General features: G+C 38.7%; 1 protein-coding gene and 2 long non-coding RNA genes across 4 annotated transcripts in view; 1 reads left to right on the top strand and 2 right to left on the bottom strand.

Moving 5' to 3' along the window:
* Wwc2 (WW and C2 domain containing 2) overlaps positions 1 to 22,418 on the bottom strand; it is a 167,925-nt gene that overhangs the window by 111,941 nt on the left and 33,566 nt on the right. The window lies entirely within an intron of this gene.
* On the bottom strand, positions 3,939 to 11,785 carry LOC125339496. The gene is made up of 3 exons (XR_007208549.1): positions 11,773 to 11,785; positions 5,269 to 5,273; positions 3,939 to 4,285 (listed from the first exon to the last, which is right to left on the bottom strand). It is a non-coding gene; the product is annotated as an uncharacterized LOC125339496 (long non-coding RNA).
* LOC125339494 lies at positions 15,125 to 18,175 on the top strand. Its single transcript, XR_007208547.1, has 2 exons — positions 15,125 to 15,549; positions 17,640 to 18,175. It is a non-coding gene; the product is annotated as an uncharacterized LOC125339494 (long non-coding RNA).

The raw sequence follows: 22,418 nt of genomic DNA, 5'->3' as shown, positions 1-22,418 counted from the left end.
CCCTCACATCAACTTTGCCCAGCCATAGTTTAATTCCCATGGGCAGTTACCCAGTAAATGCAAGACTGAAACAATGTGAAATGTGCATGCTTGGGGATGTGCACTGTATTTTAGAGGTAAAGGTTGTTAATGCAGGAAAATGAGTTAACATTTATCCTTTATTGGTAGCTCTGTAACAACAGACCTGGCAACCATTTCTAGTACTTTTCTCTGTTTATGAACTGCCCCAAATGTGCCTTTTCTATAGGATCATCTTATTTTAAAAATAAAAAAGGCTATGTACTCAATTATGTAATTGTAACCCCTCTGTACATCAATATTACAATAAAATTTAAATAAATAAATAAATAAAAAGATAAAAAAATTAATAAGTAGTAATTTTAACGTTCTAAACTTATTAGCTTTGAAGGCTGATTCCCATCTCTTCTCTTTATAGTCATTATTTTTAAAAAGAAAAAAAGAAAGGAAATGGTAAAATCACATAAAACAGAGAGTACTAAACTGCATTAAATCATATTATCTGGGGCTGGGAATATGGCTTAGCTGTAATGTGCTCGCCTTGCATGCATGAAGCCCTGGGTTTGATTCCCCAGCACTACATAAACAGAAAAAAAACAGATGTGGCACTGTGGCTCAAGTGGTAGAGTGCTAGCAATGAGCAAAAAGAAGCCAGGGACAGTGCTCAGGCCTTGAGTACAAGCCCCAACACTGGAAAAAATAAATAAAAAACCATATTATCTAAGTAAAGAAATAACGGTCTTAAGATCAAACAATCTGACTTGATGAGATTAGAGCAAAAGTGAGTCTCTGATATGGACCCTCTCTTGATTGCTGTTCACTGAAGTTATTTTGTCCAAACTGCAAAAGAGAATTTATTTTAATTTCAGTTCCATTTTTCTCATTATCCTCAAAAACCCTAAAAGTATCATTGTGTTAAATTGAGGCAATCCCAACTGACTAGAGTAATTCAAGAACTTGGCTCAATTGTCCATAGGAACACTAATTTCATTTTATCTAAGATTAATACAACCTGGAATATTAAAGCAAGCCACTCCCACATGCCACTTGATTTGATGATTCAATTCTATATATAATTATGTTATAAAATTAGAAGGCACCCGAAAGATAGATCACAAATCACTTTAATATTATGACCTATAAAAGCACCATCTCTTACAAGATTGAAAACATTTAAATTAATTTAAATAATTCTGAATGCCATCCACATGCAATAAGAGGTATTTCCAAGGTAATTTATCAATGACTTATAGCCACTGTCAAGTCGAATAATTAAAATGAAAAATTATGAAGAGATAGACTATAATTTGCACTTGGGTTATGCCCCTAAACCTTATTTGTAAGTCAGTCTAATACTCAGCTTACTCATTTCATTAGGCCCCCAAAACCAAACCACAGAAGTCTCTGAACCTCACATTTGGCTACTACATAGTTATCTCCCAAATGCTTCTTTTCTAATCTCTCTGTGATCACACAGGTACCTGATTTCCTATTCACTGAAAATCACTCTTCCATGCTTTTCAGAGTTTTTCTCCTTGACAAGTTCACTGCCGAAACTGTTTTGCAGATTTTGTCCACCCTCATTTGTCTCTAATACAAATCGCCATCATATCTTACAGATTATTATTGCTAGACACTCAAGTAAAAGAGCTCCTTTTCCTTTTAAGCCAACTCATCTCATCAAAGCACGCTAGAAAAGAACAGAAAGGAAACACAGGAAAAACTGAGGCTTCTTCGAACACAAGAAAAACTTGAATATATTTGAAATGGGGAAGGCATTGACTGACGAAATCTTGAAATTGAGAATGAGAGCCTAAGCACAAGCACTAGAAACAAACAGCCCCCAAATTAGATTAACTATATGGGAGAGGGGAGGGGCCTACAGAGAAGGGAGCAAAGGTAAGAAGAACTGGGTGAGACTATAGATTCTCATGATTCAAACAAATCCCACAAATAAAATGAGCTGTCTGCTGGGCACTGGTGGCTCATACCTGTAATCCTAGCTACACAGGAGGCAAAAGCCATCCTAGTCAGAAAACTCCCTGAGACTCTTATCTAATAAACTACCTCCTCTCCTCTGCCCTCCAAAAAAAAGCCAGAAGTGAAGTGCTGGCTCGAGTGGTAAAGTGCTAGCCTTGAGCGAAAGAAGCCCAGGGACAGCACTCAGGCCCTGAGTTCAAGCCCCAGGACAGGCCAAAAATAAAAGAAAAAGTGACTATAATTGTTGCATGACCCTTAGGAATTTTTATTAACACATTAAAATGTATAAATGTATAAGGAAATGTAAAATAGTGAGATTATTATCTTCTCAATGCACTTTAGTTCAAAATACGTGAAGCAGGGCTGGGAAAGTGGCTTAGTAGTGGAGTGCTCTAGCATGCATGAAGCATCGGGTTTGATTCCTCCACACCACATAAACAGAAAAAAACCAGAAGTGGCACGCTGTGGCTCAAGTGGTAGAGTGCTAGTTAGGGCCAGTGCTCAGGCCCTGAGTTCAAGCTCCAGGACTGGCAGGAAAAAAAAAAAAGGCAAAGTATCTGAACCGTGAAAAAAGTAATATTTGTAAAATATTTACAAATAATAGTTTGGAAAATTTGTTTTCTACATGTTGTAAAACTTATGATATAGGGCTGGGGATATGCCCTAGTGGCAAGAGTGCTTGCCTCATATACAAGAGGCCCTGGGTTCAATTCCCCAGCACCACATATACAGAAAATGGCCAGAAATGGCTCTATGGCTCAAGTGGCAGAGTGCTAGCCTTAAGCAAAAAGAAGCCAGGGACAGTGCTCAGGCCCTGAGTCCAAGCTCAGGACTGGCCAAAAAAAAAAAAAAAAAAAAAACTTATGATATAGGGTGTCTTTTCTAGACCTTGAAAAATTGCAATATTCCTTTTATGTTTGCATTAGTTGTCAACGCTTCTATCCATCCCATTTTCAAGGTCATGGATTACATCAAGATTCCAATTAAAGTCAACATATTTGATAATGTCAGTTCCTTTGGAACATTATCATCCCTTCTCATCTAAGTGAAAATTTTTTTCCTTTACAAGTCCCTAAGGCTGTACATCTGACGTCTCTGGAATGGTGGCATTGTGAACATTCACATGGGCAACTACTTCTACAATTCTGTTTGTGCTCAGTTCAACTCCAACAAAGTGAGTGCATGGTGTGGTTTCTGCTGTACCACTCATATTATTCACTTTACTTACCTGCAAGGATGTTTGAATGTTTTTAATATGTGTCATTATTTAATTTATGTCTGTTTTTAATTTATGTCACTTTTCTACCCCAAATAAGCAACAAGTCTGTACAATCTCCAGTTGTAACATCCATAACTTGTCTGAATGTTCATCTAAGTAGTACCAGGCTTTAAACATCTAAATAGTTTCTTTCTGCTGTCTGGATTAATGAAGCTGTGTTTAATAATAAAAAGTAGATATTTACCTTTTGAATCAAGCCACTAAAAGAATCAGGGGAACAACAAAGTGCACAAACAATTGTAAACTGATCAACAACATTACCACAGCATTAGAACCCAGAAGTCAGTAACATACTCAGAATGTAATCAGTTCCCATTAAACACATTGTAAAACTTAGACCAGCAATTTTGTCAGGTAGTTATACCAGCCTCTGGGAACAGGGCATTCTTGAGTCAATGATGGAGTAGGTCCTGTGTTCGCAGCAGGCACTCATACAAGAAAGAACCAAGGGCTGGGAATGTGGCTTAGCGGTAGAGTACTTGCCTAGCATGCACAAAGTCCCAGATTTGATTCTTTAGCACCATATACACACAAAAAAGGCAGAAGTGACACGCTGTGGCTCAAGTGGTAGAGTGCTAGCCTTGAGAAAAAAGAAGCCAGGGACAGTGCTCAGCCTTGAGTCCCAAGCCCTAGGACTGGCAAAAAAGCAAAGAAAGAACAAGTGAAAAGGTGATAGATACTATATAAGGATTTTTTGTTTTGTTTTTTAGTATATCTCATTACTTTTAAGCATGTATAATCCATTCAACTAACAATACCAACACAATGGAGTGGCTCTTAAATCTGTAATTTTATTTCAATACCAACATTCTATAGGCACCATTATCACTCCTAGGTCATTACAGACTACAGACTAGTACCCTCCAAGCAACTCACTGGCAATTTCTTCAGTAACATTCATATTCTTCATCCTCCCATACCATCACCACTCCTTTATCAAAACCCTTCAAAAGGCATTGGTAACACCAAGGCCTCCTACCACCCATTCTTTAATTTCTTTTCCAGATTCTCCCTTCTGCACAAAGTAGACACCCTGTCTCTGCTGATTTTCTAAGCCTGATGATCCTCAAAGCCCAACTAGAGTCTACTGACTCATGAAGCCTATCCTCTCCACCTCAACAATCATCTCACTCTGCTTAGAAGATGCTACTAATTAGAAGTTGGGATAAACAGATATACACACATGTGCACATAGAGGCATACATACATACATACATGGAAGCCTTACCAAATCCCAGTTTCCCCCTTTACATTTGTATACCTTCTAGTAATTTTTTCCCCACTCCTTTCATTCTTTTTTTTTTAACCACCCCTGCTTTTAGGTATCTTACATATGTTTATTATAAAACAACGGGATACAAGAGTTGTGAGAAAGCAGAGGTGTCAAAGGAATCAAAAGTCTAGAGGAGGGCTGGGAACATGGCCTAGTGGTAAAGGTGCTCACCTCATATACATGAAGCCCTAGGTTCGATTCCTCAGCATTACATATATAGAAAAGCCGGAAGTGGCTCTGTGACTCAACTGTTAGAGTGCTATCCTTGAGCAAAAAAGAAGTCACGGACAGTGCTCAGGCTCTGAGTTCAAGCCCCAGGACTGGCAAAAAAAACAGAACAGAAATAGAGGGCGCTTAAAAACAGTGCTAGAAGGCCTTCTGTCCGGCCTGAGAAAGGGGCCAGAGTCTTAGGCAGCAGAATGAGTAGCTATGAGCTCACCGTCCACTCAAGGGCATGGTGCTTCTAACACAATGCCATTGGCACTACATATATCTGCTGTATTTGTTGGCTCTACATCCAGAGTGATGGGTTGGGAGAGACTAATGGATACCAAATAATTCCACCATAATCACATGAATAAGCTTCATTTTGATCCAATTCAATTATTAAAAATTATAACTAGATAGATCCCTATTAATAAACTGTCGCACATCTTCAAAATGTATAATAACAGAGGGACATAACCCATGGAAGGTGTAGTAACTGTGTTACAGAAACAGATCCTACTGGTGAACATAGAAAGAAGTCCCAGGTTGGAAATCCCAGAACTGTAAATGATTTTCCTCACGCCTCTCTATTCAAAACAAGAGCTCCACACACAGTAAGATCAAAAGAGGATATTCTTAGGAGAGGAACACAAAGGTACAATGCCTATGTGCCTCTGATTATATAAAATAATATATATTTATCAAAACAAACTCCAGGAAATGAAAACAAGAGGTGTTTTTCTTTCTTGTTTTTCTTTTATTTTTCTTTTATTTTTATTTGTTCATTTATTTGTCTTTGGGAGAGTAAGAGGGAGCACAGAAATGGAGACATAGAGTGAACAAATGCAGCAGTGGTACTCACTAAACAATATGTTGAAAATGAACCATACAACCTGTGGGTGGGGACAGGAGAGAAAAACTGGGAATGAATGAGTGAAGGGGGGGACACTGTCCAAAAAGAAATGTATTCATATTACCTGACTTATGTAAATGTAATCCCTCTGAACATCATCTCTATGATAACAATAAAATAATTAAAATTTATAAGTGCAGAAAGTCAGGGCCAAAGAGATTAAGTAACTTGTCCAAAGCTACAGAGCTACTGACAGGCAGAACAAGGATTCAAATGCAGAGCCTATACTCACAGAATACACAAATACAAATGTATCAAACAAAAACAGACCAAAGAAATGATGTATTCTAATAATTAACCCCAGGTAAAATATTTCCATTTCATACATTTGGATTAATTTTTAGAATACAGTCAAACTTTAAAACTATTAGGTAATTATTTGGATTTCCTTGTTTATTTCACTCCTAAAGCTAACTTAAGTCACTCTTAAAATAGTAAGGACATTAATAATGACTATTTGTAGGGCAGTAACAATTACTAAAAATTGGCATTTAAATTAGTTTAATCAAAATAGCAGTAAATATGGTACAAATATTTTTCTCTCACAATACCAATCATTTTTAAATAGGTACGTATTTTAAATGTCCAACTATTTTCGTTATAAATATAAAGTATAGTATCTTCAACACAATCTGAGGATGATACAGTGGTAGAATGCTTACCCAGCACACTTAAGGCCCGGGATTCCACTCCCCACCACAAATCCAAACAATACCACCAAAATAGAAGCTCAGGAACAGTTCTCAGGCCCTGAGTTCAAGCCCCAGGAATGACAAAAAAAAACCACAAAGAAGACCACCAAAATGAGGCAAGTGTAAATTCACAGAACATGTTTTAAAGCCAGGGTTCAGTGAGAAGATACTTGGAACAGGAGTGAGGATTCACACTGCTCTATCTAAGGAACACTGAAGCCCCTAGGAACTAGTAGTTTAGGCTCCACAGTGCTGCTGACACTCGGTTCTTCCATTCTCCTGTTTGGTCCGTGCCTTCAAACAAGGGATGTAAACTCGCTGGGTTCTGGTTCACTCACTTATTGAATGGGTACAAATAACATCAACAGCCTAAAGCTGTTCTGAAGATAAAAATATGTAACATACAACAGGGCATGGTGATTTTTTTTTTTCTTGCCAGTCCTGGAGCTTGAACTCTGGGCCTGAGCACTGTCCCTGAGCTCCTTTTCCTCAAGGCTAGCACTCTACCATGTAAGCCACAGTGCCGGCTTTTTCAGTGATTTAATTGGAGATAAGACTTTCCTGCCTGGCTGGCTTTGAACTGCAATCCTCAGATCTCAATCTCCGGAATAGCTAGGATTACAGGTGTGAACCACCAGAGCCAGCTATTATAGGTTTCTGTAACCCTAGATCTTGATAGGCTGAAGAAGGAAGATAAGGAGTTATAAACAAACAAAAAAATACAAACATATATGTGTACACACCACATACATAAAAACACTAGACCCAAAGTAATCACATAATGTTAAATACTTCTCTCTTACAAGAGAAGCAATAGCAAATAACTTCTGTAACAGTTTCAGTGAGCACAAACTACACTGCTACTTTCCAGAGTCTAAGAGAAAAGCAATGTTCCTCCACCTTTTGTTTCCATTCATTAAATTCTCAGGAGAACAATGGGATTAGTATATGCCAATTTTAGATCCTAATTTTTTTTTTTTTTTTTTTTTTGCCAGTCCTGGGCCTTGAACTCAAGGCCCAAGCACTGTCCCTGGCTTCCTTTTGCTCAAGGCTAGCATTCTGCCACTTGAGCCACAGCACCACTTCTGGCCATTTTCTATATATGTGGTGCTGGGTAATCGAACCCAGGGCTTCATGTATATGAGGCAAGCACTCTTGCCACTAGGCCATATTCCCAGCCTAGATCCTAATTTTAATAGAAGCTTATATGACAATAAAGTATTTGACTTTCAACTTTTTAAATCCTGCTTTAAAAAATCTTGAGGTCTGGGATGTACCTCAGTAGCAAAGTGCTTGCCTAATCAAGTGCAATGCCCTGGATTCATTCCCCAGTACCAAAAAAGAACACACACACACACACACACACACACACACACACACACACACACACACACACAATTTGTGCTGTGGCTCAAGGTACAGGGTGCTAACCATGAGCAAAAGAAGCTCAGGGATAGTGCCCAGGCCCTGAATTCAAGCCCTAGGATTGGCCAAAAAGAAAAACAAAAAACAAAGCTTAAAGAAGTGGCACTGTGGCTCAAGTGCTAGAGTGCCAGCCTGGAGCACAAAGGGTAGCTCAGGGCCCAGAATTCAAGCACCACAACTGTATAAAAAAATTCTTAAAAATAAATCTAATATAATGAAGTGCAAACTTTATTGATTTTTAGATTAAAACTGATGATCTTACCTTGAACACTGTAAAATAGAGAAGATCTCTTCATCTATCCTGATACATACAGGCAAGAGATAGAACCAGATGGTCTTCATTTAGAAAAATAAGGAACCAAGAAATATCATTGGGCATTTGCTTATCAAATGGCTTATCATCTTTCAAAGATTCCAGAAGAATCCCATAGTTACTAAAGTGCAGGATCTTTGAAGCTTTCCACATACTCTGTACAATTGCATAGCCAAAGGAAAATGAATGGGAATCACTCTTCATAAAAATAACATCCAAGCTCACTGAACACTAGTGGCTCACGCCTATGACTGGAGCTACTCAGGAGGCTGAGATCTGGGGATCATGGTTCTAGGCCAGATAGGAGAAGGAAAGTCTATAAGACTTCTTAGCTCCCATTAACCACCAGAAAACCAGAAGTGGCACTGTGGCTCAAAGTGGCAGTGTGCTGGCCTTGAGTAAAAGAGCCAGGACAGTGCCCAGGCCCTGAGTTCAAGCTCCATGACCACCATCAGCAACAAAAAGCCAGGATAATTGCTTTTTAGGAAAAAGAACTGTGAAAGGTTTTTGGGGTAACAAAATTAGAGCACAGCATCCTGGTTGGTATTTGAATGCTATTCTCTTTACAATTCATTGAGCTAACCTTTGTCTTACATGTTCTGATACAGTTTTTGTTTTGTTTGTTTGCTTTTTACTATCAAGGGAGTTGTTAAATAAACTATAAAACTTATGGGTAGGGATGGAGGAAAAAACTGGGAGAGAGTGAGGGAAGGGGTGACATTGTACAAAAAGAAATGTACTCCTTACCTGGCTCATGTAACTGTAACCCCTCTGTACATCATCTTTATAATAACAATTTTTAAGAAAGCCTTAAAAATGAGACTATAAAGATATTTCCAGTTTATCCATTAAGCAGATCATATATGCAGAAGCATTTAGTGTATCAATCAGTATGTAGGGCCTGTCCCTACTGCCCAACCCTAAGTATTAAAAAATAATTTTGGATTTGATGCCTGAAAAAAATAAAAGCAATAAAGAAGTTATGAGAAAAAAAATCAGAACACTGAGGATGTCCTTAAAGTTCTTTACAGTTCAGTACTCTTGATTTTGAATGACACTAGAGGGACACAAAACAGCCCTGACAATGTCTTGTGTCTTTTTCTTAAAGACTAATATCTCCCGAAAGGTGAGCTGAGGAGGAGAAAGGTTGTCAGGTCCATTCATAGTTGCTTAACTACTTTTCAGATCTTTTTCTCTAATGGACTTGGGACACCCTCGATGGGCAAAGAGAAAGCTGCTTCCAGGGACGGCTGCTTGAATAAGAAGTTGAGTCATGTACTTCTGGTCAAACTTAAGAACTAAAGTTGCATGTGAAATGGGTAATCGCTTTACTTACTAAACTATAAGTAAAGACTACTATCATTCTCTGAAAGGCAGAGTCCTATCTTCAGAAAAGAGAGCCACTCGCAATGTAAGGAAAGAAATAGAGAAGGCAGTGGGAGAATTATGCACACACAGTTCTGTAAACATAAAGCTAGGAAGTTAGAAGTGGGTGTTAATGACCTTTATATGATAATAAAACAGACAGGAGGATGAATATACAATATAATTGTAAATACATTCACTAAGTTAAAATATAAGCTCTAAATCTAATTTAAATAAAGTTAAATAGGCTTCCTGTTTAGTACAACAGTATTATTCGTTAGCACCTTGCATCCCTCCAACTCACTGTTTTGCCAAGACAGGTATTCCCATATTAAGGTGAAAGGTGCATGCCTAAAGTACTGTGAGAAAGCCACAAGCTCACACCCCACATGTACCTTTTATACTCGGGGGTAAATCAGAGTTTAAAGGTGGTTTTAGTAGGATCGTTTCACTGCAGAGCTATCATTTCACAGAGTTCTAAAATTTCTTATAATCTACTTTTAGGTTTTCAACCACTCAAAACAAAAGAAATATTCAGCACAATCACACTACATGTTTATTTTGTAAAAGCTGTTCTCTCGTATTGAACAATGAAATGGAATGTCATATACAATCATGTATATATATATATATATATACATCCACACATACATATATGTAATATATGTATTCCAGAGAGAAATGTTTCACCTAATTATTACATTTGCCTTAAGATGCTTTTATGTTTTGTCTTTGTAATGCTTCAAAACACAGAACTTAAATTTGGAGGGCAATCCTTTCCTTTAAAACTCACAATTTCTCATGTCAATGTTAAACTAAAATCCTAAATAAGAGAAATTTCTGTGCCCTGTTCAATTTGATCCTAAACCTTTCAAATTTCATTGTGTTTATGTATCTTTTTAGAATCTTGACACAAGAAGTTAAAGGCTTTTACCCACTACAAATCGCTGAAATTCACAACTGCCACAGTTCTAGGATCTTGATGAATTTAAAAGTCTACATTAACACTTGGGTGATCTGAATATGCTTTACTCCAGGTTGATGTGAGGGTTTCCTTCACTACCTAGCGCATTACCCTTTTGTGCAGCAACTTGTAGAGAAACAGGCCTAGTGCAAGACCAGTTATTTAAGTGGCCATCAGCCACTTAGCCTCTCTGAATCTCCATTGTGTCCCAGAAAACAGAGATTGTATGACTGTGAGAACTAAATAATAACTCTCTAAGCATCTGAATTAGAATTAGAACTCAAAATTCCCATTTGATTCTCTTATTTCTTCAAAGATGTTGAGATTAGAGGGGCAAGAAAAAGTTTGTGATACAATATAACCGTACAAACACATGATTCTTAAAACATGGTCCTCCTAACAGTAGTATGGATAGCATCTGTGCACTTGTGAAATATGCAAACTCCTGGAATGCCCAGCCCCAACTTAATAAATGAAAATCTCTGAGAATGAATCCAGAAAACAGTTCCAATAGGCATCCCAGGTTTTGTTTCATTGTTGTTTGTTTTTGTGGTAGTGGGGTTTGGGTTCAGGACCAATCCATTCTCAGAGTTATTGGTTTGTTGTATTTTTTGTTTTGTTTTGTTTTGTTTTGCCAGTCATGGGGCTTGAACTCAGGGCCTGAGCACTGTCCCTGGCTTCTTTTTGCTCAAGGCTAGCACTCTACCACTTGAGCCACAGTGCACTTCTGGCCCTTTCTATATATGTGGTGCTGAGGAATCAAACAAACCTAGGGCTTCATGTATACAAAGTGAGCATTTTACCACTAGGCCATATTCCCAGCCCTGGTTTTGTTTTTAAAAACCATTGAAGTGCTGGGCACTGGTGACTCACACCTATAATCCTAACTACTCAGGAGAATGAGATCAGTAGATCATGGTTTGAACCCAGACTGGGCAGGAAAGCCAATGAGACTCTTACCTCCACTTAACCATCAGAAATCCAGAAGTGGAGCTGTGACTCAAAGAGGTAGAGAGGTAGAACACTAGCTTTGAGCAAAAGAGCTCAGGGACAATGCCCAGGCCCCGAGTTCAAGCCCCATGACTGCAAAGGCATGCATGTGTGGCGCGTGCGTGCACACACACACACACACACACACAATTACAGTTTGAGAATATTAGTCTATCAAAACAAATACTTGCTACATCCTCTCAGTTAGCTCTCCTATTTTCTTTTGCTTACCTCCTTAAAAGCAGGCCATGCAAGACACATTCAAATCCCATAATCCTTCCCCATCCTGTCCCAGAAAACAAACAAGTTCAGAGCATCACTCTACAAATGCATGGTACCTGGAACTCAAGGACTCTGATTTCCCTTTATCTCATTCTCAAAATTTTTCTAACAAGTCCATTGAGGCTGTTTACTGTTCAGTTTACCAAAATTGGTTCTGCACCTACATTCCCCAAAACAGGAAGTGTCAATGTTCCTGAAGTAGCTCACTTAGGTATTTGTAGACCCACTCTGTCAAGGTAAAGATAAACGATAAAGTCAAGACAAATAACACAACATTCTTGCAAACACTTTAAATGAAGTATGAACAACTGGATCAGACTGGGAGCATGATTAGCTGCTTAGGAAAGACATTCTCTTATCTAGTTTGTGACTAGTTTCCCCGTCCTTCCAATCCATATTCCTAATTCCTTTTACCATCTGGAATGACATCCTCTCAAAGTACAGTGCTACCAACATCCAAGGCTGACTCTAAATAAAATCAGAATCCAGTTTGCTTGACTACAAGGGATCAGACTCTTCTTGCCCATGCTCACCAGTTCCATTAGACAGACTCCCTTTGGTGTGATCCCTTGGAGCTAGTGGGGACAAAGGATTGCAACCACAATCCTGGCAATGAATTGTTCTGACTACCCCAAAAACATGTGTCACTTCAATTTCTGCCAGCTGGAGACTGGGTTAGACATAAATAATTGCTGGTTCCAAGAGCTCCCTACCATCAATGAGACACACAACTAAGTCTACCCTATATTAAACTTTAACTCTGGTGCTCTAGGTATGCCTGACAGCAAAGACAGAGAAATATACTCAGCCTCCAGAGGTAAAGGCAAGAATGCTCCATGAACTACACAGGAACATTAAAATGTTACAAGGAAATATTCAATATTATAGAAAAATGCAATTTGAGATAGTATTTTTAGTTATGTTTTGTGAAAATACTGCTCTGTGCTCATGCTATTGGCTCCAGAAAATCCAATTAACTTGAAGTCTCACTACTGCTATGTGAAAGTGCTTAGTTCCCTGCACTGTTTCCAACAGTGGGTGTACTGATATTTATTGGTACTTATCAGTGTCAAAAAGGAAAGTTCTTTTCTTCCTATGTATTTAAGTACACAGGGAAGTTAGGCATTTTTCCTGTTTTTCTCTTTCTAGACTCACATATTTCCTCATTTTTTTAATTAAAATGCTTTACGGTCATCTTGAATGAACATGCACTTTTTACTAACTCTAATTCAAACAATTAAAAACAGAGTAACCACTGTGTCAAAAATCGAAACTTAAAAAAATTGAAATGGTCAAGGGCAAAATGGATTTAAGAGGCTAGATGAATTAAGAGGCTAAGGTGAGAGTATCAATATAACACCTGTTTTACCCATAGAAAAATTAGTCTAGAAAACGTGTCAAAAGTCACACAACTCAAACTAGATGACTAGACATTCTTCTTGTCCTACCATGTCATTCAGATCTCCACTTTGAGATCTTTGGCTTTTGGGTGGTTAATTTCAGATAAGCATCTCATGGACTTTCCTGCTTGGGCTAGCTTTGAACTGCAATTCTCAGACCTCAAGCCTCCTGTGTGGCTAGGATTAAAGGCGTGACTAACCAGCACCCAGCCCTACTCTTTTTTTTTTCTTTTTTTTTGCCAGTACTGGGGCTTGGACTTTGGGCTGGAGCACTGTCCCTGGCTTCTTTTTGCTCAAGGCTAGCACTCTGCCACTTGAGCCACAGCGCCACTTCTGGCCTTTTCTATATATGTAGTGCTGAGGAATCGAACCCAGGGCTTCATGTATACGAGGCAAGCACTCTTGCCACTAGACCATATACCCAGCCCTGGCCCTACTCTCTTTTTAAGGAAGACTGCCTAGCTGTCACTCACATGGCCATGATTGAGACCACTGTACCCAACCCACTTCCTAGAAAGCAGGGTAGACCAATCATAATTCAGTTGCCCAGTGAATGCTATGTATACATATATAGTTTGTGTATCTATCTGTCTATATATATATCCTAATTTCTACTGTATAAAATATGTATGCACATAAATCATAATTAGAAGATAAAATACAAACATTGTTTTTAAATACCAGTAATGCAAATGGTTACTTTAAAATTCTTCTTAGTTCTGCTAGCCTATCCTTTCTTCAATAATGATAAAAGAAAAAATGCTTACCAATATTTCTAAACAGACTGAAGGTAAATACTGCCAAGAATTTTCTTTTTAAGAGCCTCTCATATTTACTCACAATGAGGCAATTGTGATTCTAAATGTTTTACAAATAATATACACTTACTCCCATTACAACTCTGTGCCATAGAGCTACAGTCATAATAGTGCCAAGATTAAAGCCAAGGCCTCAACCACTACAACATGCTACTTCTCAGCCTCGGATATGGTCCTTGAATTGATTAGCCTTTCTGTCCATCTACAAAACCAATATTCATGAGCAACAGTATCTCTCTTATTGTCATACTTCCTTCAGTTTGATTTGTGGCAGATTTCATCACCAAAACCACACCAAACCTTGCTAGTACTTAGACATAAAAGCCCAGTGGCTTTGTGAATGTTCTACATGTCACTGAGCAGCACTTTTTCCAATAGTTAAAAATAATAATGTTTGTTTGGATATTATCTTCTAATTACAATGCCATGTGTATTTACAACAAATAACATTCCATGTACAATGAGCTTCATTAAACAAATCATGTCCTGTTATAAACAATTAGGATGAAAACAACTGAAACTAGGACCTCTTATTAGTAGGACATATCATGAATGAGTAATGACATCTGGGATCATACATTTTCTCTCTACAATTAGTCCTGGCAGCCATGGATTTAATTACTACTTTCAGCTATTAATTTTAACCTTCAAAAGAATAATTTAGCAATGCTCTAAGATTCAGAATTAATGCCAATTTTCTTCACCTCAGTACATCTTAGCATTAATCTCTTAGCAAAATACTTTCTAAATTTGTAACTTCTTTCACTTTGCAACTGAAATGTCAAAACAGAACACTAAATACACCAATAAGGTTTCACAGCAAGCAATTATATTTTTTATTTTCCAGTCAAATGGTTACACTGCACATTATCTCTGCAGCTACCTCCTTTCTATATATAGACTAATACCAAAAGAAAAGCTCCCCCACTCAGACTATTGAAATACCTCAACAATTAATTAGATCAATTCACCTTCTATGTAAAAGAAGCTTACTGGGGGCTGGGAATATGGCCTAGTGGCAAAAGAGATTGCCTCATATACATGAAGCCCTGGGTTCCATTCCCCAGCACCGCATATATAGAAAATGGCCAGAAGTGGCGCTGTGGCTCAAGTGGCAGAGTGCTAGTCTTGAACAAAAGGAAGCCAGGGACAGTGCTCAGGACCCGAGTTCAAGGACCAGGACTGGCAAAAAAAAAAAAAAAAGAAGCTTACTGGGTTACTTTTCAGATACTAGGTCATTCAAACGGGAAAAAATTATTCAGGATTAATTCTCAAGATGTACAAGTGACTCCAACTGTTGGCAGTTGAACAAGTTTCTAAACACAAACACTTAGAGAAGGTGCTACAGAAATGTCCACCAGGATTTCCTTCTTTATTTCTCTGTGTCTATTATATTAATTTCATACCTATTATAGTTCAGCCTTTCTGTTAACAAAGAGTTCATCCAAAGAATATCCAACAATAGATGAGCAACACTTCACTCAAAAGACATATCATATGTGAATTTTAGTGAAAACTAGAAAGGTCTCTTTGAATATTCTAGAAATAAAGTGGAATAATTCTTCCCAAGGTTTGTATATCATTAAAATACACAAAGCTAAAAGAATGATAATAATGAGTTCAGTACTTTGTAACTGATTCCCAATTACTCAAACAAGGTTCATCTATACTCATCAGGATGAAGTTACCAACTACGTCCCATCTCTAGGCAACTCTAATCAATTAGTAACAACTTCCTGAAAAGGTTGTGGAGAAGGATTCTGAGGCTGCAGCCAGCCAAGACCGGATGCAAGTCAACAGTGCAGTGACCAAGAGTGCAGTGACCCGAGAACCCCATACCACCCTTGGTGTGGCGGTTCCTGGTGAACATGTTGGTAAGCCGTAGCTCCCTTTAGACCCCAAAGGCGATTCTAGGTATCCACACCCACTGCTCATAAAGATCAGGAAGTGCCAAATTAATTTGAATAATAACTCAATGAAATATAATTTAAAGAGGAAAATTCGCCTTCAAATTTGTCACACTGCAAAATCTAAAGCCAAATAAAAATGTGATTTGAAGAAATTATTTTGTTGCTATACTTTGTGTGTTTGTGTGTATGTGTGTGTTGTGTGCACTGCCCTTGACCATTTCGTTCAAGGCTAGCATGCTACTTAAGCCACAGCCCCACTTCCAGCTTTTTGGTGGTTTATTGGAGATGATAAGAGTCTCTCAGGTGTTCCTGCCCCCAACTGGCTTTGAACCACAACCTTTAGATTTCAGCCTCCTGAGTACCTAAGATTACTGGCCTAAACCACTGGCCCCTAACCATCTGGAAATTTTATCTGATAGCGATAGGATGAATTTCTCTGTTCATCCTAAGAAGAAATTGGGTTCTTCTCTTTCTGTTGTTTATCCTGGGACCAAAATCATATTTTCTTGTTTTTTATTTTATATGTAATTTATGGAAGGAAGTTGAATATTTCTGTGGTTTGCTTTACAGGATACTGAACAGCAAAACCACCCAGCCCACAGCCTGATACCCTTGGGTAACATTAGCCTGCTGCTGAATGAAAGCCAGAGTATACACCACATGGCTCCCTTCCAATGGCCTCTCATACTGATGCAGCCTGAGGAGTGTGCCCAGGGGCAAGGGATTCAAATCCACAAAACAGACGTGGCAGGGCTCCCTAAACCACCATTGAAAATATTACTTCAATATTAAAACAGACACAAATACATGACTTAAAGGAAGACAAAAGTAGCATGATGCTTTAGAACAAAACAGACATTCAAGATGGTTCCCTCTATGGGAAGACCTATGTACAAGTGCATATACATGCACAAACAGAGACTCTTGAGTTCCATGTCCCTATGCATTAGCGACTCTGGTGAAAACTCAGGTCCATACTTACTCCATTCATGGGAAGTAACTGAGAAATGAGATCAGAAAATGTAATAGTTACCTCCTTTCTAAAAGTATAGGACAGGGTTTATCTAGCTGATACTTAGCTCCTAAATGATAAAGTACAATTGAGGCAGGAAAAAAATGTGTTTATGGGAGCTAAGTCTGGATCATATTCACTTGAGAAATACCCATACTGAGTGTTTATTGTGCATTTCCAGGCAATATGATCAGAGAACCTGGAGGATCATCCTACAGGACTTGCCAAGAATATTCCAACTAGGAGGACTTTGTATTTAGTACTACATCCCACTTCAGGTATCTCCCTGCCTCAGGCCCATTCTTGCCTAGACTTTTCTAAATCAGCATTCTGCCCTACCCCACCAAGACTGCAGTCTTGATGTGACCTTTCTGTACATTTCCCCCCAACAGGATAAACACTGTATAGAGTATTTCTTTGCTTACCTGTCACTGTGTGTCATCTACTACCATAAATACACCATGAAGGCATGACCTTGCTCTGATAAGCTACAGTAGCTAAGCCTACCAGTAGTTAGTAGGATAAAAAAATATTTGGTAAAGGAATCAGGACAGCTTAGGTTACTACATGGTAAAAAGCATCTTTAAAATATCAGTGATTTAAAACAACCAAGCTTATTTCTCACCTTACTATGCCCATTACCTGTCTACATGGGGCTTTGTTCTTTGTCATCACTCAGGGTCTTTGGCCAAGAGAATCAGGAAAAAAAGAAGAATGACTCTTGAAAGTTTTGAACTTGACCTACGAGTGAGATGATGCTGACATTTACTGAGATGAAAAAGAGAAGACTGACTGTAGGAGATAAATCAGGAGTTCAGTTGTGGATATGGTATGGATAAGGGGCTTACCAGACCTCAAGGTAGGCCATTAGAGTTTGGACACTGGTACCCAGCAATGTAAATTAGAAAGTTCTGAGAAAGAGAAGGACTTTAAACCTGCAGCTAGCTGAGATCACCAAGGGAAGTGACTGTCCTCATCCTGTTTACCCCACCCAACTGGGAATAATGGCTAGATTTCTAACTTCTAGTTTCTGCCTCTCAAGTGAAGACTGACTAAAGAAAGGACAAGAAGAGTCACAACTCTGATCCTAAAGTCTAAGACAACATTGAAGCTAGCTCCTCCCAAATCTCCTAGCGACTAAATCAGTTAAACTCCTGCATGGACTGATATGAACCCCAACTACAGAGAGTCTGCTGCCACCTCCCAATTCCCACATCCACTGTAAGCTGGATGAGAATGCCAGGAAGAAAGAACATGTTAGATATCATTCTCTATGAACTCATCTTTCCAGCTGTTAGGAATACTCCGTCCCAAAGCACCCGCTGACACATGACAGAAAACCATAGACCATTTCCAACCACTTTAAGCCCAACTCTCCTGTTTACTACAACTAAATGTTGCTTTAAAAAGTAAAAAAAATTGGTGCTGGGAATGTGGTTTGGCGGTAGAGTGTTTGCCTAGCGTGTGTGAAGCCCTGGGTTTGGTTCCTCAAGCACCACATAAACAGAAAAAGCCGGAAGTGGCAGTGTGGCTCAAGTGGTAGAGTACTAGCCTAGAACAAAAGGAGGCCAGGGACAATGCTCAGGCCTGGAGTTCAAGCCCCAGGACTGGCAGAAAAAGAAAGAAAGAAAGGAAGAAAGGAAGAAAGAAAGAAAGAAAGAAAGAAAGAAAGAAAGAAAGAAAGAAAGAAAGAAAGAAAGAAAGAAAGAAAGAAAGAAGAAGAGAGAAGAAAGAGGAAAAAAAGTAAATACTATTTTAAAACCTTAGTTCTCCAAAAGGATGAACGTACTGATAATTTCTAACACAAATTGATAAGAACAGAACTATAAGCCCAGCGCTGGTGGCTTACATCTATAATCCTAGCTACTCAAGAGGCTGAGATCTGAGGATCGCAGTTCAAAGCCAGCCTAGGCAAGAAAGTCTGTGAGACTCTTATCTCTAATAAACTACCCAGAAAAAACCAGAAGTGGCCCTGAGGTTCAAGAGGTAGAGAGCTCTCTCTGTACATCAGTTTGATAATAAAAATTTGAAAAAAAAAAAAAAAAAAAGAGGTAGAGAGCTAGTCTTGAGTACAGAAAGGTTCAGGGACAGAACCCAGGCCCTGAGTTCAAGCCTCAGGTGGGGGGAGGGGAGGAAAGGAGTGGGAGAGAATGGATGGAATTATAAAAAGTCAATAGCAGAAATGAGAAAGAGCCTTACTACAGATACTACACATATTAAACATATACACATTTTTATGAATCATTAATCATAATAAATCATAATTAACAATTAATCATAATAAATTTCAACAAATAGGTGTAATACATTCCTTAAAAAAGTGAAACTACAAAGAACAGAATGCAAAAATAGAAAAGCTAGATAATTACATAACATTTAAAAGAAAATATGAGTAGTTAACATGTCTGTATCATTTTATAGGCTTGTTCAGCCAAAGAAAGTTGACACTATACCAACAATTCAAGATTACAGAAAAAGTGTGCATATTCTTCACTTGATCACAGTGTAAAAGAATGAGGAAGCAAAATTGATAGGTCTTGCTCATTCAAGAATATAGATATAAAGCACAAAACAGCAAGACTCTTGATTGCAGCAAGATGTACATTTGAAAACATTTTAACATCTCCGAGACAGGGCTACATCTTCACAAAGTGTAGCACTTTACACTGATCATTAGTCACTTGGAAAAAAAACAAAAACATCAAATACTGCTGAAACAGGAAGACTTACATGACTGGAATTTTAAATTTGGAAAATGAGTATGAAGTATTCATGAACCAAAACCTGGCAAGGATAATTAATATTATGGTGATGATGCATGATCAAATTCAGGTTCACCCCAGGAATGCCAGACTAGTGTCACACTGTAATGTTCATTCCTATAGGTGATGTGTACCTTTTGTACAAAAAATAAAATCTCTGGGCTGGGAATATGGCCTAGTGGTAAAGTGCTCGCCTCATATACATGAAGCGCTGGGTTTGTTCCTCAGCACCACATACATAGAAAAAGCCGAAGTGGGGGCTGGGGATTTAGCTCAGGGGAAGAGCACCTGCCTGGCGAGCGCAAGGCCGCAAGTTCAGTCCTCAGCTCTGGAAGAAAAAAAAACAAAAACTATAAAAAAAAAAAAAACAGCCGGAAGTGGCACTGTGGTCAAGTGGTAGAGTGCTAGCCTTGAGCAAAAAGAAACCAAGGACAGTATTCAGGCCCTGAGTTCAAGCCCCAAGACTGGCAAAAAACAAAACAAAAATAAATAAAATCTCCAAAGAAAAAGAAAATCTTCTAATAAAATTCAATAACCATTTATTTAAAAATAGATAAATAAACAAAAACATCTCCTAGCATACAAAGAACAGAAGACAACTTCCCTGAGAGCAGGTTGGTGGTCCTAGGCAAGGAGCACAGCTAAGAATAGTCCTCCTGTTGGAGAAGGTCCCCCCTTCCACGGAGTGCACATGGAAAGCAGTGTCAGAAGACCCAAATCAGCCTGGCAATCAGCAAGGTGACAGGTATCACAAAGCCAGATCACCCTCACAGCCAAAAGGGAACTTCCTCGACCAGGTGAAGTAAGTACCAGATACCTATTCAGGATGAAAGCACTCCCTTGTGAGACTCAGAGCAAAACAAAGATGCCCATTATCACTACTTCAATTCAACACTGTATTCCAAATCTAAGCTAAGGCTGTACAGCAGGAAAAAGAAATAAAAAGATTAAGGATAAGTAAGGAAGGACAAAAGTGTGATTATACATAAATGGTATCACTGTCTTCATATAAATAATCTAGGAGACATTCTCTACTGAATACCAAATTGGCTTATAAAACTGAAAATACTTAAGAAAATGTGACAGGTAAAAGGCTAAATAAACTAGATTTAAGCAACTGAGTGTCAACACAAAAACTAGAACCAGCACACATGGACACCTGATACAGAAATAGGTGTTGAAAGTGCTATCGCTGCTGCTCATGAGGTTAAAGAGTTTTGTCTTAGATAAGAATAATAAATGTGGGGTTGGGGATATGGCCTAGTGGCAAGAGCGCTTGCCTCGTATACATGAAGCCCTCGGTTCGATTCCCCAGCACCACATATACAGAAAATGGCCAGAAGTGGTGCTGTGGCTCAAGTGGCAGAGTGCTAGCCTTGAGCAAAAGGAAGCCAGGGACAGTGCTCAGGCCCTGAGTCCAAGGCCCAGGACTGGCCAAAAAAAAAAAAAAAAAAAAGAATAATAAATGTGGTTATGTCCCACATGCCAAACTCAAACACTAAGTCCTAGTGACTTGAATACCCACATGTGAAAGACATGCTCTAAAGCTCTATTGGAAAGATGAAGGACACATGGTTCTTGAACAAAAAGACAAAATGAATAATCAAAAGGGAGAAGATAGATGAATATGGCTATATTAAGATTTGCTGTTTCTTGAGTCAGGCACAGTTGCTCATGCCTATAACACTAGCTACTCAGGAGGCTAAGATCTGTGGACTACAGTTCGAAGCCAGCCCAGGCAGAAAAGTCGGTGAGATTCTTATCTTCAATTAACCAGCAAAAATGTCTTAAGTACAGTTGTAGTTCAAGTAGTGAACTACAAGAGTGACAGCCTTGAGAGAAAAAGCAAAGGGAGAGTGCACTGGCCCTGAGTTCAAGTCACGGTTCAGGCACACACACACAAAGTCTGGTGCTGGTGGCTCATGCCTGTAATCCTAGATACTCAGAACTGAGCTCTGAGGATTATGGTTCAAAGCCAGCCCAAGCAGGAAAGTCCATGAGACTCTTATCTCCGACTAATTCCAGAAAACTAGAAGTGGTGCTTTGGCTCAAAGTAGTAGATTGCTAGCCTTGAGCAAAAGAGCTCAGGAACAGCACTCAGGCCCTGAGTTTAAGCCCCATGACCAAAGGGGAGTAGCAGGAAGGAGGAGGGGGCAAAGCAGAAGCAGAAGGAAGAAGAGGAAGTAGAGCTGTCCTTGCTGGGCCCTGGTGGCTCATGCCTATCATTCTAGCTACTCAGGATGATCTAAAGATCAACGTTCATACCTAAATACTAGTTAAATAAAAAGGAACAAACTATTAATATGTGCAACAACATGGGTAAGTCTCAAATGCATAATGCTTTATTAGTGTTTCTCAACCTTTTATGCCTCAGTCTTTTAAAATATTTTAACAGTATATATGCATATGAATATGTATGTATAGCTGTATAGAATGTGTATATGTAGGTATAGCTATATAAAACGTGTGTGCGTACCTGTTGTAGTTTCTGAAGGATGTAGATGATTATACTATCTTAAGCTTTTCAACTTTTTTTTTTTTTTTGCAAGGCCCGAGCACTGTTCCTGGCTTCTTTTTGCTCAAGTGGCTCTACCACTCTATCAGCTCTATCAGCTTTTTCTGATTATGTGGTGCTGAGGAGTTGAACCCAGAGCTTCATGCATGCTAGGCAAGCACTCTACCAGTGGGCCACATTCCTAGTCCCAGTTTTTGAAGATTCTGAAAACCAATTTCACCTTATAGAAAACAGCAGCATCTTTCTTCTTGCCATTAATGTGTCTGGTAGATAAATGAAAGGTGGCAGATTCAAAAGTAA

Source organism: Perognathus longimembris, chromosome 21 (assembly GCF_023159225.1).
Source record: "Perognathus longimembris pacificus isolate PPM17 chromosome 21, ASM2315922v1, whole genome shotgun sequence".
Taxonomy (NCBI): domain Eukaryota; kingdom Metazoa; phylum Chordata; class Mammalia; order Rodentia; family Heteromyidae; genus Perognathus; species Perognathus longimembris.
The sequence above is the reverse complement of the archived record's forward strand: the minus strand, read 5'-3'. Positions and strand labels throughout refer to the sequence as shown.